Genomic DNA, 15344 nt, shown 5'->3' with positions numbered 1-15344 from the left:
AAGTTTTTCCTAACGTTCAGATCAGGCCCGTAGCCAGGATTTTGTTTCCGGGGGAGGGGGGGGGGGCTGAGTCTGAGTGAAAGAGGGTCTACCCCAGCAAACCTTTTGTATCGTTACCCCAATATCTCCATGCATATGGGATATATTGAGCATGGTGATCAGATCATGATATGAATAAACAAAAGTTTAAATAATGTACCAGTAAGGCCTTCTCGCGGACCAACATGAGAATTTGGGGAGGGGGCTGAAGCCCCTCAAGCCCCCCCCCCCCCGGCTACATGCCTGGTTCAGATGGAATCTCCTTTCTTGTAGTTTGAAGACATTGTTCTGTGTCCTAGTCTTCAGGGCAGCAGAAAACAAGCTTGCTTCCTCCTCCCTATGACTTTTCTCATGTATTTATACATGACCATCATGTCTCCTCTCAGCCTTCTCTTCTTCAGGCCAAACATGCACAGCTCTTTAAGCAGCTCCTCATAGGCCTTGTTCTCCAGACCCTTGATCATTTTAGTTGCCCTCCTCTGGACACATTCCAGCTTGTCAATATCTCTCTTCAATTGTGGTGTCCAGAATTGGACACAGTATTCCATGTGGTCTGACCCCTTGGGTAGAATAGAGCATGGATAGCATGACTTCCCTGGATCTAGACACTATGCTCCTATTGATGCAGGCCAACATCCCATTAGCTTTTTTTCTTGCCACATGACATTGTTGGCTCATGTTTAACGTTTTGTCCATGAGGACTCCAAGATCTTTTTCACATGTACTGCTCTCAAGTCATGCGTCTCCCATTCTGTATTTTTGCATTTCATTTTATCTGCCTAAGTGGAGTACCTTGCATTTGTCCCTGTTGGACTTCATTTTGTTAGTTTTGGCCAATCATCTCTCTAATCTGTTAAGATCATTTTGAATTCTGCTCCTGTCTTCTGGAGTCTTGGCTCTCCCTCCCAATTTGGTGTCGTCTGCAAACTTGATGATCCTGCCTTCTAGCCCTTCATCTAAGTCATTGATAAAGATGTTGAACAGGACCGAGCCCAGGATGGGTTTGCATATCTAACCAAAGTCCAGGACTATATCCTTAGCAGATACAGAGGTCCTGCTGCACCCCCTCCTCATAATCTGGAGAAACCCATGGCCTTCTTGGAGATCACAGCCAAGAAAGCCATTAATGATTGGCAATGATGGTGGTGTTTTGTAGGACTTCCCACAACAGGATATGGGTTAATTCCCACCCATCCATCTAATCTAAACCCCACCAAACACCAAGGGGAGGGAAACACCCTTGGCTGGCTTGGGAAGCCAGTTCAGTCCCATTCAGACCAGTGCCTTCTCTTCTCCCTGATCTCCCTGCTTTCCCATTCTCATTCCATACCATCCCTTCAGGCTATTCAGCCTGGAATGTTTAAGTAATCAATCAGTATGTGATTTTTGGACAACACTAGAAAACTGTGAATGTTTTTGAGAAGACAGCTCTGTGTTTCAACGTCTTATTTTCCACTCTTGGAGGCTTTACTACACCCTTGGCTCATAATGCTAATATTTATGTATGTGTATGATTTTTCAATTCTGTCAAGTGTAACCAAGACATAAAGTTGATCCCACAGAAAATTAATACAGATGATCTGAATCATTTACTCTTCAAAGTATTTCAGGTAAAAAAGTGCTTATTAGTGACCATCTTTAACATGTCATACACTCCAATTGTTCTGATTTGTAGGGACAGTCCCAGTTAATCCTCTTTCCTAGCTGCTTTTAAAATGTCTCAGTTTCTCTCTTTTCCTCCCCCTCCTTTGTCCTTACTTACTCGAGCTGTTCATCAAAGCCCCAAATTTGTTTGTATTCAAATAATAATAATAATAATAATAATAATAATAATGACTCTGACACAGGCCAGTCGAGGTAGTCCAGTGGTGATTGGCACACTGGGTGCAGTGCCTAAAGACCTTGGCCTGCACAATCGGCACTGACAAAATTACCATCTGCCAGCTGCAAAAGGCCACCCTACTGGGATCTGAATTATTATTATTATTATTATTATTATTATTATTATTATCTTTATTTGTACCCCGCTAACATCTCCCGAAGGACTTGGTGCGGCTTACAAAGGCCAAGGCCCTCAATAAAACAACAGCATAAGAAATACAACAATAAAACTCATAAAGCAAACCAATAAACATTAAAGCAATAACAGTAAAACATCAAAACAATATATCATGACACATTTAAAACTAGGGCTGGGCCAAATGTAATGAATAAATTAAAAGTGCTGGACATGACAGGTGAAATGTAAGGATTTTAGGGTAGGTGCGATGTGCAGGCAATCTTAAATCTCTAATAAAGTGCGTTTGGGAGATGATGCTGGGAGTTTCCTATTCTGGAAAGGCACACTGGAACAGCCAGGTTTTCAAGCTCTTCCTAAAGACTGCCAACGTTGGGGCTTGTCTGATGTCCTTCCTTGGGGAGAGAGTTCCAGAGTTGGGGGGCTACCACAGAGAAGGCCCTGTCCCTCATCCCCACCAAATGCGCTTGCGACGCAGGTGGGATCGTGAGCAGGGCCTCTCCAGATGAACGGAGGGATCGTGTGGGTTCATAGACGGAGATGTGGTCACGCAGGTAGGCACATCCCAAACCGTTTAGGGCTTTTTAGGTAAGCACCGTCACCTTGAATTGGGACTGGAAAATGAACGGTAGCCAATGGAGCTCCTTAAACAGGAGGGTTGACCTCTCTCTGTAAGGAGCACCAGTTAACAACCTGGCTGCCGCCCGTTGGACCAGTTGAAATTTCCGAGCCATTTTCAAGGGCAGCCCCACATAGAGCACATTACAGTAGTCCAATCTAGATGTGACCAAGGCATGGACCACCCTGGCTAGATCAGCCACTACCAGAACAGATCATTATTTCCCAATACATCACATAGTCCTAGACACTTGAGAAGTGTCCGACATGTCATCCAATACAACAACCAACATAGTGATCTTATTTGCTGTGTACTAATCTTGTTGTGTTTCAAATAATAATACACTTTATTTATATTCCGCACTTCTCTCCTAGGGGACTCCGAGCAGATTACAGCATTTACATACATATGCAAACATTCAATGCATTTACAATCATATACAATGAGACACACACGCACACAAACAAAGGTGGAGGCTTCTCCTTTCATTTTCAGCTCATCTCTGGCTCCAGGGAGGTGCTTTCTCCATTTTCAAGCTAAAGAGCCTGTGTTGTCACTTCCTGGTTGTGTGGCTGGCAAGATTGCTTGGAACATCTCTTTGCCTTTTCCCCTCCGAAGTGGTACCTATTTATTTACTGACATTTGCATGTTTTCAAACTGCTAGGTTGACAGGAACTGGAGCTGACAGATGGAACCTCACCCCATCTTGCAGATTTGAACCACCAACCTATAGGTCAGCAGTTCAGCCAACCTTCAAGTCAGCAGTTCAGCAGTACAAGGGTTTAACCCATTGTGCTAATCCAGCTTTATATGTATATAACCATCTATATAATGTGTTCTCTTTCTTTCACAAAGGACTCAGAAGTAAATCATATGAAAAGAATCTTTACTTGCTGAACTTTGTTCCTCAAAGGCAAATTTTCAAATCAAATATCCAATCAAATATCCAGCCTTTTCTGCACTTAATACAGCAAATGGGAGAGAGAGGAGAAAAGCCTTGTCCTTCTCATTAGGCTCAAGTAAAAACAAATGGATGCAGCCTCTCCTTGCTTGTGGGCTCTTTTGTATTTATATCTGTGCTGGCACGGTAGTGCCAGGAGATTTAAATTTCTCTTTCTTGCTTTGCTAGTTTGTATGAATTTGCTTAAGCCATACATTTCGCAATCGAATAGCTTCCCCAGGTTGCAGCCATAGGGCCAGCAACCTGGCAATCAGAGTTGGAGTCCTTAGACCCGCCCTTTTCCCCAGGGTTTCAGAGTCAAGGGAAGACCTTTGGTTAGTTTCACTTCTTCTTCTTTTTTGGAGCCTAACAGCAGGATGTGTGGGTTTCTCTATCCCACCTGCAAAAAGGCATCACTACTCACAGCTCCGCTGGGGGAGTAAAGGGATAGTTCCATGGCCTTTGCTGAGACAACAGGACAGTTCCTACAGTCTTTGTGGAGCAAATCTAAAGGACACCTTGCAACTTGGCAGATTTACAGAAACCTTGACTGGTAAGGGACCACTCGGGTCATCCATAAAGTAGCTTGGAGCTGGGAGTAGGGGTCTCACACTAGCAAGATAAAGAAAGATTGCCCAAGAAGGGGTCAGATTTCCCTAAGGAAGAAAGGAATAGTTTACTATCACTTGCCTGCCCCTTGTTGGCAGATTGAAAAAGCTATCGGTTTTCAAGGTTATAAGGCATTTAATTCATTTCTTTGAAGATTAAAACACCCTTATAAAGAATTTTGTTGAACTCATTTTGAGCCTTATTAAAACTTTGTGTTGGGAAACCTGAGGGACCCTTCAGCTGAGGCACCCCGGCGTCCCGTTGGGCATACAGAAGACGCGTCCTGTATACAGACATCATTACTCAGCGAGTGACAGCACAATATCTTTTGTCAGCTTGAGCGTACTAATGTTGATTGGACACATACATCTCAATTTTCATATATGAAACATTGGAGAGTTTGCAATTTTTTTGTTGTGTCAGGAGCGACTTGAGAAACTGCAAGTCGCTTCTGATGTGTGAGAATTGGCCATCTGCAATGACATTGCCCAGGGGACGCCCGGATGATTTGATGTTTTTATCATCCTTGTGGGAGGCTTCTTTCATGTCCCCGTATGAAGAGCTGGAGCTGATAGAGGGAGCTCATCTGCCTCTCCCCGGATTCGAACCTGCGACCTGTCGGTCTTCAGTCCTACCGGCACAGGGGTTTAACCCACTGAGCCACCAGGGACATCCGAGTTTGCAATGAGGCTCCAGGATGGAAGCAGCAAGGAATCTTACTAAAGCAATGAGGTTCCAATGTATAAACATCAACATTTTCCCATCCTCTGTGAAAAACATCCTCTTTAAAAAGAAGTCCTGACACAACATCGCTGTATAATATTCTGGTCACCATATCTTATATTATGACTGATATCCAGCTTTGAAGAGATTCAAGAGTTTGCCGAGGAGTTAAAACAGAGCTACAACATTGTGGCTACATGTTTGATGCAGGATCTGAGTCATCATCTTGGAGACGTTGGAGATTAAATCTGTGACCTTTTTCATGCTGGATTTGTCTTTTCCCCAGCTGGAGGGATCAGAGTCTGCCTTATACTGAGTCAAATATCTGCCCAGGCTGGTTCAATATAAAGAACAGCAGTTGCTTTAAGGTTTGAGACAGGAGCTCTACAAAGGGATCTTCTGCATGGGAAGCAGATGGTCTTCTACTCCACTATGGCCCTTCCCTACTACCTGAATTGATCAGCACAGCTTAACTTTCAAATGACTGTTGACATGACAAGAGTTAGGAGATTAATGCTTTTCTTCAGAAGCATCATCTCTGTGACTCCTCTGAAGGGGAATGGAGGGGAGGGAGGAACCCAGACAGCTGTTAAAGATTATAACTCTTAACTAGGTAAATATCCCTGAAGTTTCGGTCAGGGCTGTTGCTGGTGGGCTTTGCAACGAAAGCCCCATTCCTCCATGATTTCCTATGTAGTTACTAAGGGTTTTGCATTTAGCGTAATTGACAGTGACCTCCAATGGGAGATGCTGAGCCCACAAGGCTGTTAAATTCTTGTAAGGTCAACCAGAGAGTAATTTAATTTTGGCTCTGCTATGTATTTTTGTACTGTTTTGTATGCTCAAGGGGGAGGGAGGAGGTGAAGAAAGCAAATGAATGCAGCATTCCCAGAAGGTGCCAGACAGAAAGTCACAAAGAGCGACCAGCCCTCTATCTCTGTCTCTCTTTGGAAAGCATCTTCAAGGCCACAAACATGAAAGATACGGGAATTCGTAATGATAGACAGGCACCTGCACTGGCAAGCACTGTATTATTAATAGAGACGTCAATCTTCTCATGAAAGGAAGAATAATTTTACCCTGGTTTCCTTCACTGGTCAAAAACTCTACACTGTTTAAAGATGATTTGTCATTCAGAAACTCTACAAAATTTTATACTGTTGTTGTGTTTTGCACAGAAAACAGCATTTTCTGCACAAAAAACAAGTTCCCAGATAAGGTCTCATACCATGAAGATTTGTACTAATCTCGGTTTATCCATGACCCAGCAATATGTTCCTAATTGCACCTTATTAGTGATCTAGAACTGTCTGTACACCCCATTCTTTTCTGAAATTCTATCCTAGTTATATTTCACCTGGTCTTGTCCAGCATTATTTTTTAAAATGTAACTTTTGCATTTGGCCCAGCCATTGGTTTTTAAATGTTATTGTGTTATTGTCGATCTTTATTGCCTATTTTTTGTTTATGAGATTTATTTTATTGTTTTGTATTACTGCTGTTGTTGTTTTTTGCTGATGTATTGTGGGCTCGGCTTCATGTAAGCCGCACCGAGTCCCTTGGGGAGATGGTAGCGGGGTATAAATAAAGTATTATTATTATTATTATGTCAGAGTTTCCGGACAATCAATAAACCAATATTTCATTCTTTATCAAAGTATTTTTCAAACTATTGTTTCATTTCTAGTTCATAATAGGACTTTAGAATCATAGAATCATAGAGTTGGAAGAGACCTCATGGGCCATCCAGCCCAACCCCAGTCTGCCAAGAAGCAGGAAAATTGCATTCAAAGCACCCCTGACAGATGACCACCCAAGCTCTGTTTAAAAGCCTCCAAAGAAGGAGCTTCCACCCCACTCCACTGCTGAACAGTTCTCACAGTCAGGAAGTTCTTCCTAATGTTCAGATGAAATCTCCTTTCTTGTAGTTTGAAGCCATTGTTCCATTGCGTCCTAGTCTCCAGGGCAGCAGAAAACAAGCTTGCTCCCTCCTTCTTATGACTTCCTCTCACATACTTATACATGGCTATTACGTCTTCTCTCAGTGTGGCATTTATTTGGAAAACAGATAGTGATGTATCAAAAACTTGTTCTTTTGACATCGAAGGTGAGATGGGAGCATCTGTTGCTCTGTGGGTAGGATGGCAAAAATGCCGCCTGGAGAAGGGTATTTTATAAACCACGTAAACCTGGTGGCCAGTGAATTCTACATCAAAGTTGAGAATCTCCTCTGGATTTTCTTTAAACTATTTTTGTACTGTTAAACTTTAAACTATGTTAATTTAAGCTTAAAGGAGAAATAAAGGGGGAAGGTTGAACTGTGGTGCTGGAGGAAAATTCTGAGAGTGCTTTGGACCACAAGAAGATAAAACCAGTCCATACTCCAGGAAATAATGCCCGGCTGCTCACTGGAGGGAAGGATATTAGAGGCAAAGATGAAGTACTTTGGCAACATAAAGAGAAGACAGGAAAGAGAACAGTGCTGGGGAAAATGGAAGGAAAAAGGAAGAGGTCCGACCAAGGGCAAGATGGATGGATGTTATCCTTGAAGCGACTGGCTTGACCTTGAAGGAGCTGGGGGTGGCCACAAACAACAGGGAGCTATAGCGTGGCCTAGTCCATGAGGTTGTGGGCTGGTCCATGAGGTCACAAAGAGTTGGAAGTGACTGAATGAATAAACAACAACAAAGAGACAAGGGCTAAGCAAGACCAACCCAGAAGCCAAAATAACTAACATGAAACAATTATACTTTGGACATATCTTGGAGACATAGTGGCTGGAATCCTGTTGGCACCATCCGCATATGTAAACTCTCTGAAAGAAGCAGTTTGATATTTTTGTCTGATGTGGGAATGGTCATAGGTTGCAGAAGAGTAGATAAGATATGCAATGGAATTGTGCAGATATGTGCACTGCATCCAGATGCAAACACATATTGCATTTGGATAAGGATGTAAATTACAAATGGGTATGAATTGCCGCCTTTTTGCACTTTCTGTTGTCCTTTAGTCTCAGTTCAGCTCAATGAGAAGGATGGCTGAGAAGAACGAATGCATAATTTTGCATACAGAGACCCACACTTGCCATACTACTGCAGAATTTTGGTCAATTTATCTTCTATAAAAGGCAACGACCTTAAATCACCTTGGAGTAAAAATATGCTTGCAATTTCCGACACTGAATGAGGAGAATGCATTCCCTTGTGGGATTTGTCTGGCTGCTTTGTGCTGGATCAATTTATCACTGTTCATATTAGAAACTGTGTAGAAGCCTGCCTCCCCTTTAAGGTGCTTTGATGCCAGGACATTTTACAGCCAACAAATTGGCTTGGATCCTCTGGGCTGCAGAGCAAATATGTTTGTGTTCCACAAAGACACACGCACACATCATTGTATCTGCTTCCCTGAGGGCATACATGTGCATCCTACAACTTCCGGTAACCCCTGACAGATGCAGCTATGCAATCCCATTGCCAGATGGCAAATATCTCAGGAAAGACGGATGAATACAAAATAGATAAGCTCTGACCGGAAGGGAGATTACCCCTTCCCCCTTGCAGCATACAAGGAAATGAAGGATAAACAAAAATCAATGTTATCAAAGAGGCAAACTAAAATCTTTGAGGCCTTTGTGATGGATACCAGATGCACAATGGGCTGCACAACTAGTAGGACAAAGGAAGCTTATGCTGTTAAGGAGAAGTCGAGAAACTTTGGAGGCCAAAGATCAGCTCCTTTCTCTGCCACCAAATCTTTTTATAGTCTTTGGCAAGTCAATCAGAAGGAAAGATTTGGCACTCAAGGATGGCAAGGTAGAATGCCATGACTAGGGTTGGCTCCAGGCTGTCATTGGGGGTTATTTTTTTTATTTATCGTGTCATCAGCAACCAGACATTTGTATTACATTTTAACAAGAACAAACAAACAGATAAAACACAGAATTTGCAAGCTTGGTAGTTGATTAAATGTCCTTTGACCAGTATCTGGACACTTGAAGTGCCTCTAGTATTGCCACAAGGAGGTCCTCCATTATGCATGTAGCAGGGCTCAGATTGCATTGCAGAAGGTGTTCAGTGGTTTGCTCTTCTCCACACTCGCATGTCGTGGATTCCACTTTGTAGCCCCATTTCTTAAGATTGGCTCTGCATCTTGTGATGCCAGAGCGCAGTCTGTTCAGTGCCTTCCAAGTCGCCCAGTCTTCTGTGTGCCCAGGGGGAGTCTCTCATTTGGTATCAGCCATTGATTGAGATTCTGGATTTGAGCCTGCCACTTTTGGACTCTCGCTTGCTGGGGTGTTCCAGCGAGTGTCTCTGTAGATCTTAGGAAACTATTTCTTGATTTAAGTCATTGACGTGCTGGCTGATACCCAAACAAGGGATGGGCTGGACTGCCTTGGTCCTTTCACTATTGGCTGCTACTTCCCAGAGGATGTCAGGTGGTGCAATACCAGCTATACAGTATCTCCACCACTTTCTCCAGTGGTGTAGGGCGCAGACACCCCGAGATAATGTGGCATGTCTCATTATCACATCTCACCATTTTAGCATGGTGAGATGTGTTCCACACTGGGCATGCATACTCAGCAGCAGAGTAGCATAGCGCAAGGGCAGATGTCTTCACTGTATCTGGTTGTGATCCCCAAGTTGTGCCAGTCAGCTTTCGTATGATATTGTTTCTAGCACCCACTTTTTGTTTGATGTTCAGGCAGTGCTTCTTGTAGGTCAGAGCACGGTCCAGGGTGACTCCCGGGTATTTGGGTGTGTTGCAATGCTCCAGTGGGATTCCTTCATTGGGGGTGAGACACAAAGAACTGTCAGAAATAAGTATCACATTGATCTATATGTGTTGGTAGTGAGGTCACATTCATGGTGGTTTTATGTGCCATTCTTCCTTTGGATTTCTAATAAGAGGGTGAAGACCATAGTTATGTCTTTATTTAGACAACATAAGGTAAACGCCCCAGGCAATAATGCTGGGGGGGGGGGGTCAGCAATGACTGCCTGTATCCATTCCTTTTAAGCTTCTAGGCAGGACAAAGCTATGAGTTGCATACAGCTTGCCCTGAACCCTCTAAACTAGCAGCCCCAACATCATTGCCAGCATTGAAGTAAGCGTTGCATACCATACCAGTTAGTTTTGGTACAAGGAATAGATGGGGTGAGCATCTCATGTTTTGTGTGAAGCAGTGAAATGTTTTGGGCAAACCTTGGTGGAGACTGTACCACCCCTTTTATATACATTCGTCTGTGGAAGCCTTTTAACAACTACAATAACTGATAATTTTCAAGGCAAATATAGACAGCTGTGCCAAAAAGATGCTTCTATGCCTCATTTATCTTCATGTTTTCAGCCAAAAGCACACCTTCCCACATTTAACAGATGAAAATATATGTGGGAAAGTATGGGAAGATGTAATGCAAACATGAAATACAGAAATGGATAAAGACATCGAAGTATGGTCTGGGTATCAAAAGTTTTAATAGGAATTATGTACAAGCTAGAGAAGCTGCAGCAGTTTGCTTTTGCTTTAGTTTACTGGAAAGTGCAAGATTTCACCCCTTTCTGTCCTCTCTTTCTTGCTGAAATAATAGTGTGCAATCCACTTTCCCACTTTGATCTTCCTTTGCAACAACTGAAGTAAGCCAGGAGAAAGGGAGAAAGTGAGAGGAGAGAGAAACCAAGATGATAGACCAATGATTGTGATGGACTTTGCCAAATTGGGATAGTTAGAAAGTATGCAAAAAGAGAGTCCTAGCCAATAATTCCGTTTCTCAAAAGCACCTTGTTGCTTTCTTTGGTTTTGTTTGCCTGTTTGCTTGCTTGCTTGAGGGAATAAGAGACTCAAGCTGGGATAGGAATTCTCCGCCACCACCCCAAACCAGAAAGGCACTTGTGTTATTGTAAGGTGATGGCAGGCTCGTTGACCAAAAAGAATCCTGGAGGGAGAATTTTGACACATTTCATCTTGGAGTCTGCTCCAAATGGTGGGCGTATTCCTTTCCTGTGACACCTTGTTAAAAAGCAAAAGGTATGAACTGGGTCACCACCTCAACACCTAATTTCCATTAAGCAAAGCAATGAAAGTGAAATTGCCGCAGGGTTTTTTTTAGGGGGTGGGCAGACAGGGAGAGTCGGCATGCAGAGCCTTATTACTGAAAGCCACAATATTGAAATGTGATTTGCTTGCTAGGAGCCAACACTATAACTCCAAACACATCACAGATTAAATCAACTTTGAATGTGGTCAAGATGATAATGATGAATGCAGAAGAATGCACAGCCAAGAAGTGATTGCAGCAGTTTGATTTTGTTTGTGGCTACTGGAAAGGGCAAAAATTTGCCTGGTCCTTTTGCTGAGTTAATTGAGTGCAAATTTCTTATGCACTTTGGAGCAATCAAAAGGTGGAAAGAGGGTGGAGGAGAGATAAACTGGGCCATTTTGAAAGCAGCTGAAAAAGTGGGATGACAGAGGATTAGTTTGGAGTGCCAAACCGGACAATTAGTGGGTAGGAACTCCTTGGACCTTTGGTGCTTCTAAACCTATAGTACGAGGGTTGAATGAAAAGTAATGCCTCCACTTTTGTAACTCCTCAACAGATGGCAGTACTGGTATGCAGCAGGTACTGGCTTGTTCAGTAGACTCTCCTCTACAGTTTCATTTTTGGTGGGAAGCCTTAGCATTGAACGGTTATGTTGTTAAAGTGCAAAGTATAGAGCCCTGCGCAGATGGTTGGTCAATGCGACATAAGCAATGTGTAGTCATTGAATTCTTGACAGCAGAATGTGTCATGCTGCTGACAGGGCCAATTGGACTTGATGCGGATGGCTAGGATGGTTTTAAATTGTGCTATTTTAAATGGTGTATTTTAATATTTAGATAAATGTTTTTAATGTTTATTTATTGTATCCAGGCATTGAATGTTTGCCATGTATAGTTTGTGCTCCGCTCTGAGTCTCTTTCAGGGTGAGAAGGGCGGAATATAAGTGTTTTAAATAAATAATAAATAATAAATAAATGCCAAAAGAGATTAATCAGAGAATGCAAGCTGTTTATGGTGATTGTGTTGATGTGAGCACTGTGCATTGTTGGGTGAGTAATTTTAAAGATGTTGAGGTGGGAACATCTGACTTGCGTGACAAACAAAGAGTTGGAGATCTTGTGACAGCAACCACCGAGTTTCACAAGCAAAAGGTTGACAGATTGATTCAGGATGAAATATCACTCAAAGAGAAATTTCAAGCATAATCGGCATTTCACAAGAACGTGTGGGTCACATTATTGCTTTGCTTGGCTATCGGAAGATCTGTGCACGATGGGTACCCAGGATGCTAACGCTGGTTGCGGACTTCTTCTGTGACGGCTTCAGAAAAGTTGTTCATTGTTGGCAGAAATGTATCCAATTGTCTGGTAATTATGTGGAAAAGTGAATAGTGGTAGTTAAAGAGCACATTCTAAGGATTATTTCTGCATTTATTAAAATATTCTCATCCAAACCCAAGTAACAAAGGTGGAGGCATTACTTTTCATTCAACCCTCGTATCTTCTTGTCCTGAAAACCTTTCATTTCATCATTCCCATGTCAAGGAATTGGGGAGCTTCAAGGTCACAAGGTGTCAGGTTAACCCCCAACATCTTTAATTCCCCCCACTGTTCAAAACCATAAGCACCGGCATAAGCTCTCACAATCAGGATTTGTAGCCTATCATGACCCTGTGACTATCAGCAGCCCGGCTACTTTCTGTTAACTAATTGCTTCCAACTGGGAGCCATTAAAGGCCCAACTCACTCTGGCTGAGCCAGCTATAAATGAGTAATGAGGGGGTGGTGGGAGCTGTTTTACAGGGAAGGAGGGACCGGTTTGGTACGTTCAGTGGGTCAAATGAGCAGGCTTCCTGAACTGGAGGGAGGAGGCGAGGGCTGAAATGGGAGGCTTCTGGGGCTAGTTGGGAGAAGGAAAACTTCAATCTGGGGGAGGAGTGTTACAGAAGGTTGCAGAAACTTTGGGAAAAATAAGGGGAAAAGTTTGGGCTGGGCCTGTTTAAGAGAGGTCAAACTGATTAAAGGTTCTGTGAGTCTGAGAAAGTGTGCATAAATGGGCTCCCCTTGGGAGAGATCTCTGGAAGGGCCAGGCATGCAATAGCAATCAAGAACGTTTCAGCGGTTTAACAGATTGCAGAGGGCTGGGGTCGATTTGGGGAAAGATGATGAGGAACGCTGGGTTAGGGAGGATCCACACATTTCAAGTACAGTAATGCTGTTTATACCATTTTAAACAGATTTGCATGTTAGGGTTAGCAAAGTCAAGATTTGCTGGAGCTCAGGACAGTGTTTATCAACCATCCAAATGCCATGACCCCTTAATGCAGTTCCTCATGTTGTGGTGACCCCCCAACCAAAGTGGTCAACTTCTGGTCAAAGGAAATGTAGTATAATGCCAAGTTTTTAACTTTGTTTGTTGTTTTTTCTATATATTTTAACTGTATTCTCAATTTAATTCTGACATAATAAATAAACCCAAACTTGTCTGTGAAGGTGATGGGACTGAAAAAAAGTCCTCTGCCAATCTTAAAATTGTGCGCATTCAGAAGAAGACCTACAAGCCATTCTAAACACCTTTGCAGAAGCATACGAGAAGCTTGGCCTGTCATTGAACATAGAGAAAACCAAAGTGCTGTTCCAGCAGTCACCAGCCAATCCCTCTTCAATGCTAGAGATACAGCTTAATGGTGTAACATTAGAAAATGTTGACCATTTCCACTACCTTGCCAGTCACCTCTCCACCAAAGTCAACATTGACACCGAAATACAACACCACCTGAGCTCTGCGAGTGCAGCATTCTTCCAAATGAAGCAGGGAGTGTTTGAGGACCAAAACATCCATAGGGATACCAAGGTGCTTGTTTATAAAGCTATTGTCCTCCCAACCCTGCTATATGCATGTGAAACATGGACTGTCTACAGACATCACATGCAACTCCTGGAATGATTCCATCAGTGCTGCCTCCGGACAATCCTGCAAATCTCTTGGGAAGACAAGCGGACAAATGTCAGCATGCTGGAAGAAGCAAAGGCCATCAGCATTGAAGTGATGGTCCTCTGCCATCAACTCCGAAGGACCAGCCACATTGTCCAGATGCCCAACCACCATTTCCCAAGGCAGTTGCTCTACTCTAAACTCAAGAATGGAAAAGGAAATGTTGGAGGACAGGAAAAGAAATTTAAAGATGGGCTCAAAGACAACCTTAAAAACTCTGGCATAGACACTGAAAACTGGGAAGCCCTGGTCTGTGAGCGCTCCAGCTGGAGGTCAGCTGTGACCAGCAGTGCTGCAGAATTTGAAGAGGCACGAATGGAGGGCAAAAGAGAGAAATGTGTCAAGAGGAAAGTGCGTCAAGCCAACCCCAACTGGGACCGCCTTCCATCTGGAAACCAATGCCCTCACTGTGGGAGATGATGCAAATCAAGAATAGGCCTCCATCGTCATTTATGGACCCACCCTGGAGGATTATCCTACTCAGACAATGAGGGATCGCTTAAGTAAATAAGCAAGAAAATAAAGATGCATCTATGTGATACACATAGGCGCTTGGGTATTAATTTTAGTTGTAAATAAATGTGTTGATCATTAGATATCTTGCTAGAGGAAAAATATTTTTTGGAAGAATTCACGCGAAAGTAAAAAGGACTGATTGCAAAGTAAACATATTGCTGATATTAATCTTGCGTCCAGATGCAACTGCTGGATGTAACGCAAGCACAATATTTCTCTATTTGTCTTTTGTGAAGAAGGGGTTTGTGTGCCGTTCAAGCTAATCTCTCCTTGTCAAACCTCTTTGGGGCTGATAGTGGTAACTTTCCACTGCTTCCGACATGTTGCTTTTCTAGATCAGGAAACAATTCCTCATGGAATTCTAGCTTCCAGTAATATGGCCGCTTGATTGAGGCAATGCTACGTCCAAGAGATTTGCATCTTCCTTTTCCTGGCATGCTCAGCAATTTGGGGGAAAAAAACCCAGAAAGGTTGGATGTGTTTGCCGGGAATCCGGAACAAGGCCGCGGAAGAACAAAGCTGGCTGTCTTGACCTCCTGCAAGGAAAGAAAGGCTCCTTACAAAATGCTGGGTTCTTCAAAAGGAAAGACTTTAGAGGATGTGGCTGGAGATTGTAAAGTTCTCAAACTTTGTGTATCTTGCAAGTTATAGTCATGATCATTTTCCCTTCTGATCTGCAGTCTTTTCACTAATGTCTATTTGACCTTTTGGGCTTTTTTCCAGCACTCCGGTTGACCTAAATAGAAATTTCTGCATGAGTCACCCTAAACAAGAGCAGTTTCTCTTGTTTTCACTGTGAATCACCAAAATACAGTACTGTGTAAATGGAGTCTATAACCTATATGG

The sequence above is a fragment of the Anolis sagrei genome, chromosome 7 (genome assembly GCF_037176765.1).
Source record: "Anolis sagrei isolate rAnoSag1 chromosome 7, rAnoSag1.mat, whole genome shotgun sequence".
Lineage (NCBI taxonomy): Eukaryota > Metazoa > Chordata > Lepidosauria > Squamata > Dactyloidae > Anolis > Anolis sagrei.
This window is presented reverse-complemented; position numbering follows the sequence as displayed.